The sequence below is a fragment of the Corvus cornix genome, chromosome 2 (assembly GCF_000738735.6).
Source record: "Corvus cornix cornix isolate S_Up_H32 chromosome 2, ASM73873v5, whole genome shotgun sequence".
Taxonomy (NCBI): Eukaryota; Metazoa; Chordata; class Aves; order Passeriformes; family Corvidae; genus Corvus; species Corvus cornix.
The window spans coordinates 51,307,674-51,322,159 of NC_046333.1; the positions used below are offsets into that span (position 1 = coordinate 51,307,674).

The following is a 14,486-nucleotide window of genomic DNA, read 5'->3' on the forward strand; positions in this document are numbered from 1 at the left end:
GGTGTTACTGTTCAGATGGTATCTGTCAGTTTTGGAGATGTTAATATTTCCACATTTTTCTCTGCAATGCTACTGGGTGAATCAGGTTTGACTGTTGCTAAAGAAAATATATTTACAGGCGTTCTTGCTGGAGTAGGACAGTTGGACAGTGGTGTTGTAGTATAAATTCTCCTTGTGAGGAAGGCAAAACAAGTTGGCAGTGCAAATCATGGCCAGCCACCACCCGCTAGCCGCAGCCAGACCTCACTGTTCAGTGCTGGCCCCAGAAGATGCGATGGCTTTGCTGCCAGCCGCATGCTGCTCAGGGGGGCAGGAGGAAGGAGACACCCCTTGGGCTCTGTGGCTGGAGCAGCTCCTGGAGCTGCTAATTTGATGCCCCCTCAGGCTGAAGAGAGCACGGTCCCCCTTCACTCTCCTCAGGGAGTGCCTCTAACCGCCAAGCTATTACATGTGGCTCCTCCTTTGGATTTATTTTTGAAATAAAACAATGAGTTCTGCACAAAGAGCAATTGGTAAAGCTTCCTTCAGGAGAGCATTGGGGACTGAGGGTCCCAAGTGGAAAAGGAGTATCTGTCTGCTCACAGCTCAGATCAGAGAATCAAAATTCCAGAGGAAAGAGAAGGGATTACAGACATGATTGGCATTTCCTATTAGCTAGACATAGGAGATTCCCAGCTCCTTAGGAAGCTTCCCTTCACTATATGATTTTGTTAAGGATATGTTTTAGTGGTGCCTAATTTGTCATGTAAATGGCTCTGAGAGGTTAGGTATCTAGCTCAGTTCTTGGGACTCCAGGTGAGGGGTTAGAGATGCCTGGCATGAGCAATAGTGGGAATAGTTGCAAGAGACTCATGCCCTGGGTCATACTCTCCATCTTAATTTTGATTTATTAATTACCTTGGATCTGATAAATTATGACTCTTTTCAAAGGGCTCAGGAAGAACACATTAGGATACAGAGAAATTGTAGCTTTATTATCAGACAGTGTCAGGTTGCTCTCGCCCTGGTGACTGAACTCTTCATATGGCAGTCACTGACTTCATAAATTTTTGACCTCTCCTTAATGCACAGCACTTTTGTAAACCAGGAAGAGGACCACAACTGTAATTTCATATGTAAGAAATCTCCAGCCAGAAGCCTTGCACCAGTTTTAGGTCAGTTTGACTTCCTGAACTTCTGAAGTGTTACTCCTAATTAATACTGACCAGATGATGTCTAAACCAGCCCCACAATATTGCAGATTTTTCAGTGTACTACCCTCACCGCTTTGTATTCCAGTCCTTAAAATAATGCTAATGTATTTAAAAGAAAGACAGAAAAAATAATGTAAAAGTGCTGGATAATGAATTTTTTCCTTTAGATAAAGTATATACATATAAAACAAAACAAACTTGGTCACTTGAATAAATTTCACAATGCTTTCACAGAAGTCGGTGGATTTACTACAAAATTCCAGTGGATTTTCATTCCTCACTCTTTCTATATAAATGATTGTGCCCTTGGAAGTTAGATTTGCTTTTGCCTGCGCTGGGAACCAGGCAGGTTTTTAGAAGCACCCAGAGGCCAAACATTTTTCAGGGATGCTAGTATGCATCATTGGCACATACAGAAATCCTAGCTCCCAATGAATGGGAGGAGTTAATGACATTTGTACAGGCAAGGCCACTTTGTCTGATAAAACATAGATACTTAAAAGAAGGAGTCAGAGAGACTACTTTCCATCACTGCCTAACTCTGATGGCCAGAATCAAAACAGATAAGTGGGACAGCAAATCCTTAGCTTATTGATTAAGGACTTTGGCACGGTGTATGTGAGATCTGGATTTTGATCTGTGTTCACCGGACTATTTATGCCTTGTTACATTAAATGCTTTGGGTGAATAACAAACAAACAGAAAAATGAGACCAGACTGTGAGAAAAAGCCCTTAACTTTTGCTCAGATAGGCACCATTGGAGACCACCAAGGGCCACCACTGCCTAGCAGAGCCAGACTGCAGCTATGGAAAGGCTGCCTGCCCCCAGCAACGCAGCACAGCTGCCCAGGTGTCTTCTGTGCTGCATGGAGTCTTGCTTCTGGAGATGAAAAACCTCTTAAAGACTGCTGAGGGAACTGAAACACAATTTCACTGACTTATAGGTGTGTTAGAAAAAAGATAGGCTGTGCTATGACAAAGGAATAGACTTTTCAGTAATTTTGCCAGATAGGCAATTCTGAGGGCTGCTGTAACTCAGTTTGTTGTATAAGTAACCCAAACTTATAAACACATCTGCCTTTCTTCAGAAATGATACAGGGAGCTGGGCATCACAGAATCATAAAATGGTTTGGGTTGGAAGGAACTTTAAAGATCATCTAGTTCCAACCCCACTACCATGGGTAGGGACACCTTCCACTGGATCAGGTTGCTTAGAGGCCCATCCAACTTGACCTTGAACATTTCCAGGAATGGGATGTCAACAACTTCTCTGGACAGCCTATTCTGGTGCCTCACTACTCCCACAGGAAAGAATTTCTTCTTAATATCCAATCTTAATCTACTCTCAGTGCAGAGCATGCATGTGTGCTCTGGCTTACTCTCCTGGGGTGAGTGGAATATCTTCTTAGCCAATGAGATGCCTTATTTATCATTGTGGTTTTGAGTATCACTTGTTCAGCCTGAGAGTACCTCCACACTTCGGGTGGAGTCTAGAAAGCTAAGCTCTGCAATAACATTTTGTCATGCTGCTGGAAGAGGTGTAGCCCACAACAGGTTTAGGTGAACTTATCTTCTCTAGTTTACCTGCTGTTTGAGCCAGATTGCCTTAAGGTGTATAAAGATATCTCTATATCTGTCAGATGTGTTTGCCACACAATGTGCTTAATTGTGGAATCCTCCACAGTTTTAACTAAGTCATACAGGGCAGATAAGATGAATCTTGAATGACTATTTTTGTAATAACATTTCTGATCAAAAATTCAAATTTCACATTACCCTTTTTGATGCTACTCTTTATAAAAAAAACTTTGAAAGAGAATTAGAACTTTCAGAAGCAGAAAAATGTAAGAAAAGCATGACAGACAAAAAATGCTGACTCTTTGATATACTTGATTATAAATCCTGTAATTTAGAAAATTAACTCTACTACAGCCAAAACCAGCACAGGCATCTTGTCAGTTATCACATTACTGGCAGCAATCACTGGGAATACTTTTAAATATCTTTTTTTTTCTTTCTCTCAGACACTGTCATTCTTGGGTGTCTGTTCGTGCATAATGTGATAGCCCTGGGGTGTATCTACAGAACTTAGTATGACAATGTCATGTGCTTAACTGAAGGTTGTATGATATTACCTTTAATGAGAAAAAAAAAAAGAAATTAGCCAGGGACGCAAATGTATTAATTAACTTAATAATTTACTAATGAAGTTGGCTATGTTTTCTGATAATGCATTCTACTATTCTGTCACTATCCTAGCTGTTTTAAATCTTTGGACGACTGCCATGCAGGAAGGATGTCCAGTTCTGGGGAAGGATGGAGGGTAGATAATTCTCACAGAAAACTAAGCATGTTGACTGTTATGCTGCTTAACATAAGAAGTTGGTTTACATGTTTGTTAAAAAGATGTGCAAGAGATACGGCATAATGTAGTTTAATACATGAAGTAGTAATAACAGCTGTCTGTGAAAACAAAGAAAACCCCTTTATCATTGCTAAAATTTCAAATTTTACTCTCTCAGCTTAAAAATGGTTTTATTATCTTTCTTTTGGTCACCAATGGCAGCAGAAAAGGTCTGATTCATTCAATCCAGAGGTTCTTTGCAAAACAGAAAAGTAAAATCACAGACAGAAAACTGATGCAAGGATGAATCTGTCTTTCTAGCTATGGAGAGTGTACAGTGGTCACGGCCATCTTTGAGAATCGTCCTTCCCAAAGCAGAAGCTTCAGGTTCCTTGTTGCTATTCTGTAAAATAAGTTCTGTTGCACAATGGCCTTCTAGGTATGAGGTCTGCCTTTCTAGTAGTTTTCAAAATGTTTTACAAAAGGATATTTAATATATTACTATTACTCTTTTCACTTCAGCAAGATGTTTTCCTCCGCAATCTTGTTGAGGGCACTAAAGAGAGACTGTCAGAACTTCTCACATTTTTCTAGGCTCAGGAAGTAACAGGAAGGTCCAGCCATATGAATTTATCTTCCTCTATTTTTCTTTCTCAAGACATAGGAGGAAACAGAGAGGTGGGTTACTTACAGTCCCAAGAAGACATGGTAGGACTTATCATCTCTTGTTCTGTTGGTTTATTGTAAGTAAAAAACCAATTATTTACAAGGGCATGGAAAGATATTAAAGAAAAGAGAAGAAAACAACTCAAGCTGTGTATTGAACTAGTGCAGATATTGTTAAAAATATAATTGAAATGAAAATTTTATTTATTTAAAAATTAATTAAGATTCAGTCATCTTTTGAAAGACTATGAACAAATCATTGATATGAGACAAAGTAGTGGTACCTCTAACTCTACTTTTACTTCTTATTTTGAAATGATGAAACAATTATTGCACAGCTAGCGCTACTAAAACTGTAATGGCCAGATGGAGCTCTTCACTTGTGTAAAATCTGAAATACAAAGACTTAAGTAAATAATATAGTAAAAGATTTTTAGTTTTCATTCTGTTAATCTACCCATCACATAATTAACACAGAAAAAGAATTCTCTTCTCAGCTTCTCAAGGAAGGATTTGATGTTTTAGTGTTGCACTATGGTTTGAATCATTTGTTAGTTTTTTTAGTTAGTGATTTTGTTAGTTTTATGAGACCATTTACCATGGGTTAGCATTCTACTTATTATATGATGGTAGACAATATATTAATATTTTACTGTATCAAATTATATTACTATATATGGTTGTAAATTATATGTATGTTTATATATGTAATATTATTATAAACAATAGTTGTAGTTGGAATGCTAATTATTTTTTGATGTAATTGCTTCTTGGGTTTTTAATATAATTAGTTCCCTGTCATTGAATGCAGGCATAATGTACTTAGAAACTTCTTCTCCTTCCCTATGAATCCCTATGCAGCTTTTATTAATCAAGTTGTTAGACCATAGAGATGAATAAGTATAGGTGTTAATGGTGACTAGTTTCTCTGCTTTCTTTTTTTCCTTCTTATGAGAAATATGGGAGGCCACTTAGGAACTGTGTTCCTATTGCTCTAAGCAGACACAGTAGGATGAGTAGCAGATGTAGGTAGCCAGCTGGATAAGAGCCAGCTGTGTGTCCAGGTAGCCAAGAAGGCCAGTGGCATCTTGGCCTGTATCAAAAATAGTGTGGCCAGCCGGACCAGGGCAGGGGTTGTCCTTCTGTTCTTGGCACTGGTGAGAGTGCATCTCAAATTCCCTTATCAGTTTTGGGTCTCTCACTTCAGAAACAACAGTGAGTGTGTCCAGAGAAGGGCAATGGAGTTTGTGAAGGGTCTAGAAAGCCTCTCCTGTGAGGAGCGGCTGAAGGAGCTGCGGTTGTTTAGTCTGGAGAAAATGAGGCTTGGGGGGACCTCGTCGTTCTCTACAACTCTGTGAAAGAAGGTTGTAACCAGGTGGGGGTCGGTGTCTTCTGCCATGTCTCAAGGGAAAGGATGACAGGAAATGTTGCACCAGGGGAAGTACAGATCAGTTTTTAGAAAAAAATTCTCTGAAAGAGTGATTAGACATTGGAACAGGTTGCCCAGGGAGGTGGTGGAGTCATTATGTCTGGAAGACTTCAAGTGTCTGGATGGGGCACTCAGAGATATTGTTTAGGGCTGATTATAGTGGTGCTGGGTTGAAGGTTAGACTAAATGACCTTTAGGATCTCTTCCAAACCTTGATGGTTCTGTGATTCTGAGCCCTATCTAGCTATTATTGGTAACTTGAGGATATAGGGGAAATTTTCAAAATTAAAATGAAAACAACTTAGGTAATCTACTGAACCCTCATGGGTAGCTTTGGAAATTGTGCCATCAAAGTTTGGTAGTTTTTTGGTGATACAAGGACAACTGATTTACCTATATAAGATGTAGTTGGTGTACTGTTATAAAACTAATTATTATTGGCTTTAATCCAGGATATACTTCTTCCCAATCTAAAATATTTTGATAATTTTTATTAACAGAGCTTCCTCCAGGGAATGGATTCAAAGAGTTCAAATATTGGAAATGGACTTGAGTCCTTTTGCATTTATTTGATTTTAGCTGATGATGTTAATGATTATTTTTAATAATTCAAATAATTTCAAGTGACATAAAATCTGAAATATAATTCTGGCTCTTCCATGTCAATTGCTCACTAAATCATTATAGTCAGTCTCTCTTTTTCTCAAGAATGACTAGTAGGGTAGTGAAAAAGTTTCATAATTATTCTTCCTGATGGCATCATAAAGCTAATTTTAAAATATCATACAGTGATTATACATTAGGTAAGAAATAGGTGGTTTTGTTCACTGTCCAGAAAAAGAAAACCTCTTCAATATGTCTACTTAAAATTGATGACAACAGGAGTATCTATTTAGTTTGGACTAAACTGTCTACATTTCCAATAAGAGTGATATTTGGAAGCACAAACAGAATATTCAGTGACATAGGGAAGAAATTTGATGAATTGCAGTGCATCTTGTGATGTAGTTCCAAATGCATAAGGCCAAAGAATATCAATAAATCTGAGTGGTCATCATCTCTCTAGAGAACCAGATGCTCCTGGCTTGCTCTTCCTTTGCTGGAGAAGCCATTGACAGACAATGGCAGTCTTATTTCCTACCACAGTTTACAGTAAAAGAGGTTGTGACAAGACAATTCAGTCTAAATGCCTGAGCCTCCACACTACTTGGGAAGAATTTTTACAATTTAGGCAGAAGATAGTGAAGAAAGCATGCCTACTGTTATCATGTTTACTGTGATCTAAATGTGATTGAAAAAAGGGGCTTGAACAAGTCCATTCTGTTATGTCAGCAAGGTGCTTTTTTTGTCATTACTGAATCAAAATTAGACCCCATTGGTTCCAGGATGGGAAAGGCCCTTCAAGGGCTCCATATGCAAATTTCATGCCAAATACTGTAGTGCTCTTAGGGATCTATTGAGCTCAAATTATATGCTGGCTCCTATGGATCTGGCTTTTGTACCTAGATGAGCCATTCATCAGGGGTACCAAATAGGGCAAAAATACATCTTTGTTGAAACAAGAAGGTGTCTCCCTGGCTGGGCTATCTGTGTGCATGTACACATACATGCATTCTGCCTTCTCTCAGTGATCCAGCAACCAGAGAACTGCAGCAGAAATGCTTCTCCCAAATAACTATAGAGAACGTGACTTAATTTTGAAAAAATGAATCTTCTCCTTCAGCTAGTTTAATGATGGTATATTCCTTTAACCATTGGCACAGAAGCTCAGCACAGACACTCTCATTCCCACATACTTGGATGAGAGTCTGACCTATTGTACTCAAACGTGATGCACATACTGATTCTCAGCATGCCAACACTCATGCCCATCTGCTAGGGTGGCAGTGTGCCCACCACAAAGGTGGGACGCCATTCTCAAGAGGCCTAGGTGCCAATTGCCTATAGATTGAAAAGGATAGTTTAGACAATTCAAAAAGTGGCACTTTCTTTGTGGGTGTTCTTCCTGATGCCACAAACTAGCTCAAATATTGTTTGCCTGCGTCAGGCAAAATTTTGCTAATTCTGCCTGATAGCATGTATCACCACAAATATGGTCTTTGAAAAGATTCACAGACAAAATTCCAGACAGAAAAAAATCTTTTAAATGTTGCTAGGCAGAGTCAGAAACCATGAGATAGAAACTCTTCTAAAGTTGTGCTGAAAGCACAGAAGCTAAGCAACAAGCATCTGGAGGAGTGGGGGGGACCTGACACACCCACTGCTGGGACATGGAGCTTCATACAGCTGTGTCTCTCCCTTCTCAGCGCTCCTTGCTTTATTTTGGAAAATGCAGTTTCTTTCAAATCAAAGTGGTTGCACACAAAGCTCAATATGCAATCAGTCAGATTTTCAAAAAGATTCTGTGTGTACCAAAACAAATGTCATATTCCTCTCCAGGGGAAATGAAAAAGAACAGGGATGGGGGAGGAATAAGATTCTCAGATCCTTTAAGCTTGTTTCACCTTTTTCTTTTGGCTTAGTCAGCTTTTAAGGACAGGAAATTTCAGTTTACTAAAATTTTTGGACATTGAAAGTCCTCTGAATCTTTCTAGAAGCAAACTCTATGCTCTGATACTGATGTCTGGATATTGATAAATCTGCATCAGAACTACTCTTCTGCAGAAAACAAGTGAGTGATGGTAGTGGAAAATGATACAGGTTAAGGCCCTTCTGGAGGCATCACAACTGAACATGTTAAGGGTCACCAGAGAAGAAAAATTAAGGAAGTCAGCACTAGTAAAAGTGAGAGGAGGAAGAGTTAGATGAATCTTGTTGCTGAGCTTGATCTATTTAACAACTCCCCCATTCTTCAAGTCACCATTCAGATCATTGCCTTATCCATTTCGGTGCTATTGGATTTAAGTCCCCAAAGCACGTCAGGTGTATTTGACTTCTCAGTCTGTCACATCTGAGAAAAGAGTGACATCCCACAGAGGGCCAGTGATTTTGAAGGGGTATTCCACTTCTTTGCAATGAATTTTTGTCAAATGTGTATGTTATACTTTATGAAAGCAAGAAATGTTGTGATCCTTCATGGCTGAGCATTTTAAGTTAGGATTCAGTTTTCACATAGACACATACATGTCTGTACATATTTATTTTACAGTAGGCAACAAAAGGCAAAAAAAGAGCTTGTTTCTATGATATGGCTTTTAGAATAAGTGCTAAAAAACTTTGCACTGCATATAAACAGAACAATATCCTTAAAACTTCAGTACCTTAAACCTTCACTCAAACCTATGCCAGGATGTGAAAGCAGAACCCCAAATGGCTGGTCTGTTAAGCTATACTGGCTACAACCTCAGTAAAGATGCGGAGGGTTCCCTTATTTCCATATAAAAGTCTTTCATTCATGCTGTACAAGAAGAGAGTACATCTCACACATCTACACTAGCAGGGAAAAATGATTAAAATATTTTGTATCTTGCTGGGAACATAAATCTGTTTAGAAAGTTTCTGGAAAAAGTCTAGATTTCGTTTCACTCTGTGTTGTATGCTTTCCATTTTGTGGCTTTGAAAATTATTAGATGTTTATGGAATGGTTGCCATGATCAGACATTAGCTCACTGTTGAATTTGATACAGATTTAACAGGGTGAATTGGCTTGTGTTTTACAAAGGTTGTACTAATATTCCCTTCTGGCCAACAAACTTTATGAATCTGATTTTCTCTGAAAGATTTTTGTCTCCTCAGAAGATTATAAAATAAAATTACTGAAATCAGAAACAAGATTGAAAAGAAACTGCTTACATCTCATTTCTGTTTCTGCAGTGTATCTTGGCCATAGCACGATCAAGATATGGAAAATAATCTGCACATTAAGCATGTATGCTTAGCTAATTTTACAAATAGCTTTGGGGTTATATTTGTTATGTCTGGCATACATCTAATGAATGGATTTATTTTCCTCTCTTTCTTCCTCTTTGTTTTCCTGCGAAGCAGAACCTGCGCAACTGGCCTACAACCCCAATCAATGGTGTCTGCACAATTAACTACTAGAAAAGAGCCAAGCCCACTAGGTAGCTGACAGCTGCTTGAATTTAGGCTGACACCTTTAAACAGGAATAGAGATAGCAAACGTAGCTGATGCTGGGTTGCATCCATGGGGAATACAGCAGATTAGCTAACTCAGGATGTAGCTTCTGTTGCATAAATACAAACTACTGAGCATTTTATGGGCCTGATCCTTTGAAGCACCAGGCTGGCAGCATCTCCAGATCGTAGTGAATGTTCAGGCAAAGTGAAGATAGCTGCGTTATACATAAAATTTCCTTACCATTTTGTGGGTCAGGTCAATTATCTCTTAAGTCCATTCTAGGGAGCTAATAGAAGAGTCTTCGGCATGTTTAATTACACGGAGAAAGGAAGAAAAACAGACAATGGACAGAAAGAGCATAAGAATTGATTCATCGTCTGACCGCAGTGAAGTAGAATTGCAGGACCAAACTGAAGAGCAATTCTTCAGGACTGGATGAACTCCAGAAAGTACTCAGACAGCATGAAATAATTTAACTTTCAATAGGGCCTCCTCCCTTCCTTTCTTTCTTTACTCTCCTTAGTTGAGGAAAGTGTTCTAGAACTGAAACTTTAGGTATAAATGAAGATGGTGCTAGATGTATTTTTCATGTTAAAGATCTTTTCAGCACTTACTAAGAGATGTAGTTACAGACATTAAAGGCAACACATTTCCACCTAAAAGGACTAGCCCAAGTCACTGTGTTGTCATTTTAACCTTTCTCATAATCCATTCAAATTAATCTTCTCAGGAGTTAACTACAACTTCCCTGTTTATGAATGTTGAGTTAGGAACTGAAACATGATTATTTATCTTACAACTGTGTATAACATATCCTACCAAAGATACAATGATTTGATACCGGAGAAGCAGTCTTTGCTGTAAGGGCTTTATACTCTAAAGAAACATGATAGTCAAAGTAAGAGAGAAAAAGAAGTATCAGCATCCCTGTCTGAGAGAATGAAGGAGATTTTCAGCATTCAGCACATGGTCATGCAAAAGTAGGTGGCAGCTGTAGGATTTAACCTAGATCTCCTGACTTTCCATCCTATCCATCTCTATAATTATTCATTTAATCTGAAAAATATGCCAGCAGAAAAGTCTTGTGCTGCATCTGGTAGTAGACAGGATATAGAACTTTATACAAGAAGGTTTGCCATCTCTACTGGCATGCACCATTATTTCAGCAGAGCTGTGTTCTGAATTTTCTTTAAAATTCTTTTAAAATGAAAGAATGGCATCCATTACTTACTGAATATAATTTTTTCACTGCCTCAGGATTCAAAGGCTGAATACATCAACCTTTCAATCCTTATTTGCAGTAGGGGTTGTTTGGCTTGCCTTTTTTTTTTTCCTATGGTAAGAGTGCATAGGAGAATAACTCGAAAAAAATTGGTGACCAAGGGCATACCAAAAACTTATATTATTGTCATCCTAGATGTTCTTGGCCTTGACCAACTTTGTTAGTCCTCATACATTTTGGCACAAAATGGTCTTGAACTGATACTGATTAGACTGCCCTGGTTTTGGGCACACAAAACAAACTAAGGGGTTTGTAATCAGTATTAAAAAATATTGTTCTAACCAGAACAGCTGCTCCAAATAATTTATTCTTTATTTAACCAATATGCATAATTTTTTCGGGTAGCTTACTCTTCTAAAACCTTTAATACGCATATTTAAATTAAACCCTCCTTTCTCCACAGTGTGAGGTTGCACCTGTACTTCGTAGGATATTTAGTTTAGAACAAATGATCACTCTGATGCCTATTGTGCTCTAAACCAGCTCCACTTTTGCTTTAAGTGAAATCTTCCAATCAACCAAATCAACTTCCAATGCTCTATATTTGTGTGGAAAGCAAGAGAATATTTTTAGAAGATGCCATTTTTTATAAACCGAAAAATATGTAGCAGAAAAAGCTGCGAAAGGATAAAAATATCTATGGAAAAAACCTGATTATTAAAATCATAATATATAGTTCTTTAAAGCAGTAAACCTGAAGATGCTGATAAAACAATAAAGATTAGTGAACAGGAAGACTCCATGGGAACTAGTGATGAGGAAATTAGCCTAGGACTCAGGAAAGCTGTGCTCAGATTCCTGCTCTGCTACTGACGGTTGGCATTGTGCTGGGCAAATTCATTGCCTTTCTGCCATCAGTATAGTATCATAATACAGGGCAACAGCACTTCCCAGCCTCTCAGGAGCATTGTTTGGGTAAATTAATGAAAGATTGAGAAATTCAGGTGTCATGGTAATGGGGAAAGAAGAGAAGGAGGGAGAGGGTGTGAAAGAGAAAATCCTGGTGGCCATATATTCCAAACAAGCAACAGAAAAGCTCTTTTTCCCCCACTTCTTGAATACATTATCCCAGAGACACTACCACCATTGGTGATGGGCTCAGCCTTTGCCAATACTGGGTCTGTCTTGGAACCAGGTGGCTCAGCTGGACACGAGGGAAGCTTCTGTGGTTTGTCATAGAAGCCACTCCCTGTAGCCTCCCAGCTGTCAAAACTTTGCCAGGCAAACCTATTACATGTGCAGATCCATTCCTGCAGCTGTGGCTTGGGATGGTATGGCAGGAAATATAGGGTGAATAATGTTGGCAGGGGACTGGGGGACAAGCTCCAGGCACTGTGGCATTGGGTGGGAGGGTGCAAAAATTGATAGGAATGGGGTTGAAAATGGGATTTGGAGAGATACTCAGACCATGTTGTTCTTACTGCAAAATTCAGGACCACATTTCAATTTTTGCTTTGGGAATGATTGTGGCTGGCTCTGAGATAATTACCAAAGTGAAAATAATAATTCTTATAATTGCCATCTATTGTCAAGAAGAAAGTAATTTCCCTTTTATGCCCTCACGCCCATTAATTTCAACCTTAGCAGAGATGTCTTGCAGAGGTAGTAGTGGTGAGAAGTGCACTGCAGCTCTTTTCTAGAAGCTCTTTCTGAGACCTCAAGCAGCTTTCTGGGCTGTTGAACACTGCTTCTTCCCTGTCACCCTGTGAGGCTGGTTGTGGTTGCAGGGCACTTAGCCCCTGCATGGCTTGTGCACAGTGTGCTCTCCTGACCTGAATTGTTTGCTGAAGGACCAGCCACGTTTACTGGCGCCGTGCTGAGAAAAGCACAGGAAATGCTTCATCTCCATTCTCAGCACCAGTAAAAGGGAGGGCAGACCGGTAGTGGAGGAGGAGAGGAGCAGTGGTAGCCAAAGGGGACAAGGGTCTTGTCCCTCCATCCATGAACTGGTTTGTGTTGGAGCTGTAGATCAGTAGGGGTATAGCAGATTTGAAGGCTGCATGGGAAATTCTGCCTCTGTAGCCATGTGGAGACACTTGAATTAATTTTTAGATGAAGGAAACAGAGCATAGGGTATTAAAAGGCCATGGTTTTCCAGGTCAGATTTCTAAAGGTTTGCATCCAAATCTGTTCTAAGTAAAGCAAGTAGAACTGTTACACCTTGAGTCACTGTTTTGTGCAAAAATTATGGTAGAAACACATGCCTTAAAATATCACAGGGAATAAATTTCCCTGTTAAGATATGTATGATAGGGGAAAAAAAAGCCTATGCTTTCCTTCTAGCATATATTTACAAAACAGAGATTTCTATCTTTTTGGTATTTAAGAGTCTTTAAAATTTATATATCAAACCAAAACCATAGAAAACCCGCTTTTTGGATGTTTGAAAATAGTCATAATCCCTAAATATAAAATTGCATGATGATTTCCATTGAAGAGCATATTCTATACTTTATGCCTCTTACAAATGCTGGAAGTGCATCTATATTTATCTTTCAAAACAGCAGTTAGGTGAACGAGGGAAAACCACTTTTTGGATAATTTTGAATTTTTGTCTGAATTCAGTTTTATGCTCCAAACTTTCCATGATGAATTTGGACCTTGTACTTACTGAAAGAGAACTGAACTTTTTCTTTGGTAACTGCAAGAAGGTCTTCATATCCCTTTTGTTTTGTGTCTGAAACTAACTAAAAGATTTTGCACTGTCTTTTTGTCAGACTTTCCCAGTTTTCTATCTAAACTGATCTGTGCATTCACAGTAAAGCTTCATTAAAGATCAGGCCAAGCAGTCTTTAAAAAGTACAGGGCTTCAATGATAGACAGATGGTGGCTTTCATGATGTCAGGAAGTGTCAAATATTATGGTTGGCTGCAGAATGATGGCTACTTTCCAAACAGATTGAGAAACAGACAGAAAGAGCAAGAACACCATTTGTTGTATTTAGATACATTGTGAACAGAAGGAAGCAAGACAGAGCATACTTTTACACATCTTTTTTCCACTCCTTGTGAAAACAGTTTAGGATTTGTTACGTTATATTAGCCCTATCATTATGCAAAAACATGTGAAAGCCAGAAATGCTGAGACAGATAGATAGAGATATATATAGATTGATAGATAGATATAGATCTATAGATATAGATGTGTTGATATATATTGAGATATATATATATGTTTCCATTGTGACTTTCTGTGTCTTTATTTGCAGTTCTGTGGATATTTTTTTTAATATTATAGGCAGATAGAAACCTGACATTTCATTTAATGTATTTATTTATTTATTGATTTATTTTAGGAACAAAGCTGTCCTATTTAGATAACTTGCAAAAATATTGCATTTTTTATTATTATTATTGTTATTAACCTATATGTTATTCTGAACCCCTGTTTGGGATAGTGCTCATTAAGGTACTTACATTTAGATAATTGCTTTGGTGTTGCATAGGGGTGAGGTTTTTTCAGTATTTGTGTTGGTGCTTCGGGAGTTGGGAT

The 14,486-nt window shown here is 38.5% G+C and overlaps 1 long non-coding RNA gene across 9 annotated transcripts in view; it reads right to left on the reverse strand.

The window, feature by feature from the left end:
- Positions 1 to 14,486, reverse strand: part of LOC109144527 — a 271,701-nt gene that overhangs the window by 61,355 nt on the left and 195,860 nt on the right. The gene's annotated exons all lie outside the window — the stretch shown is intronic.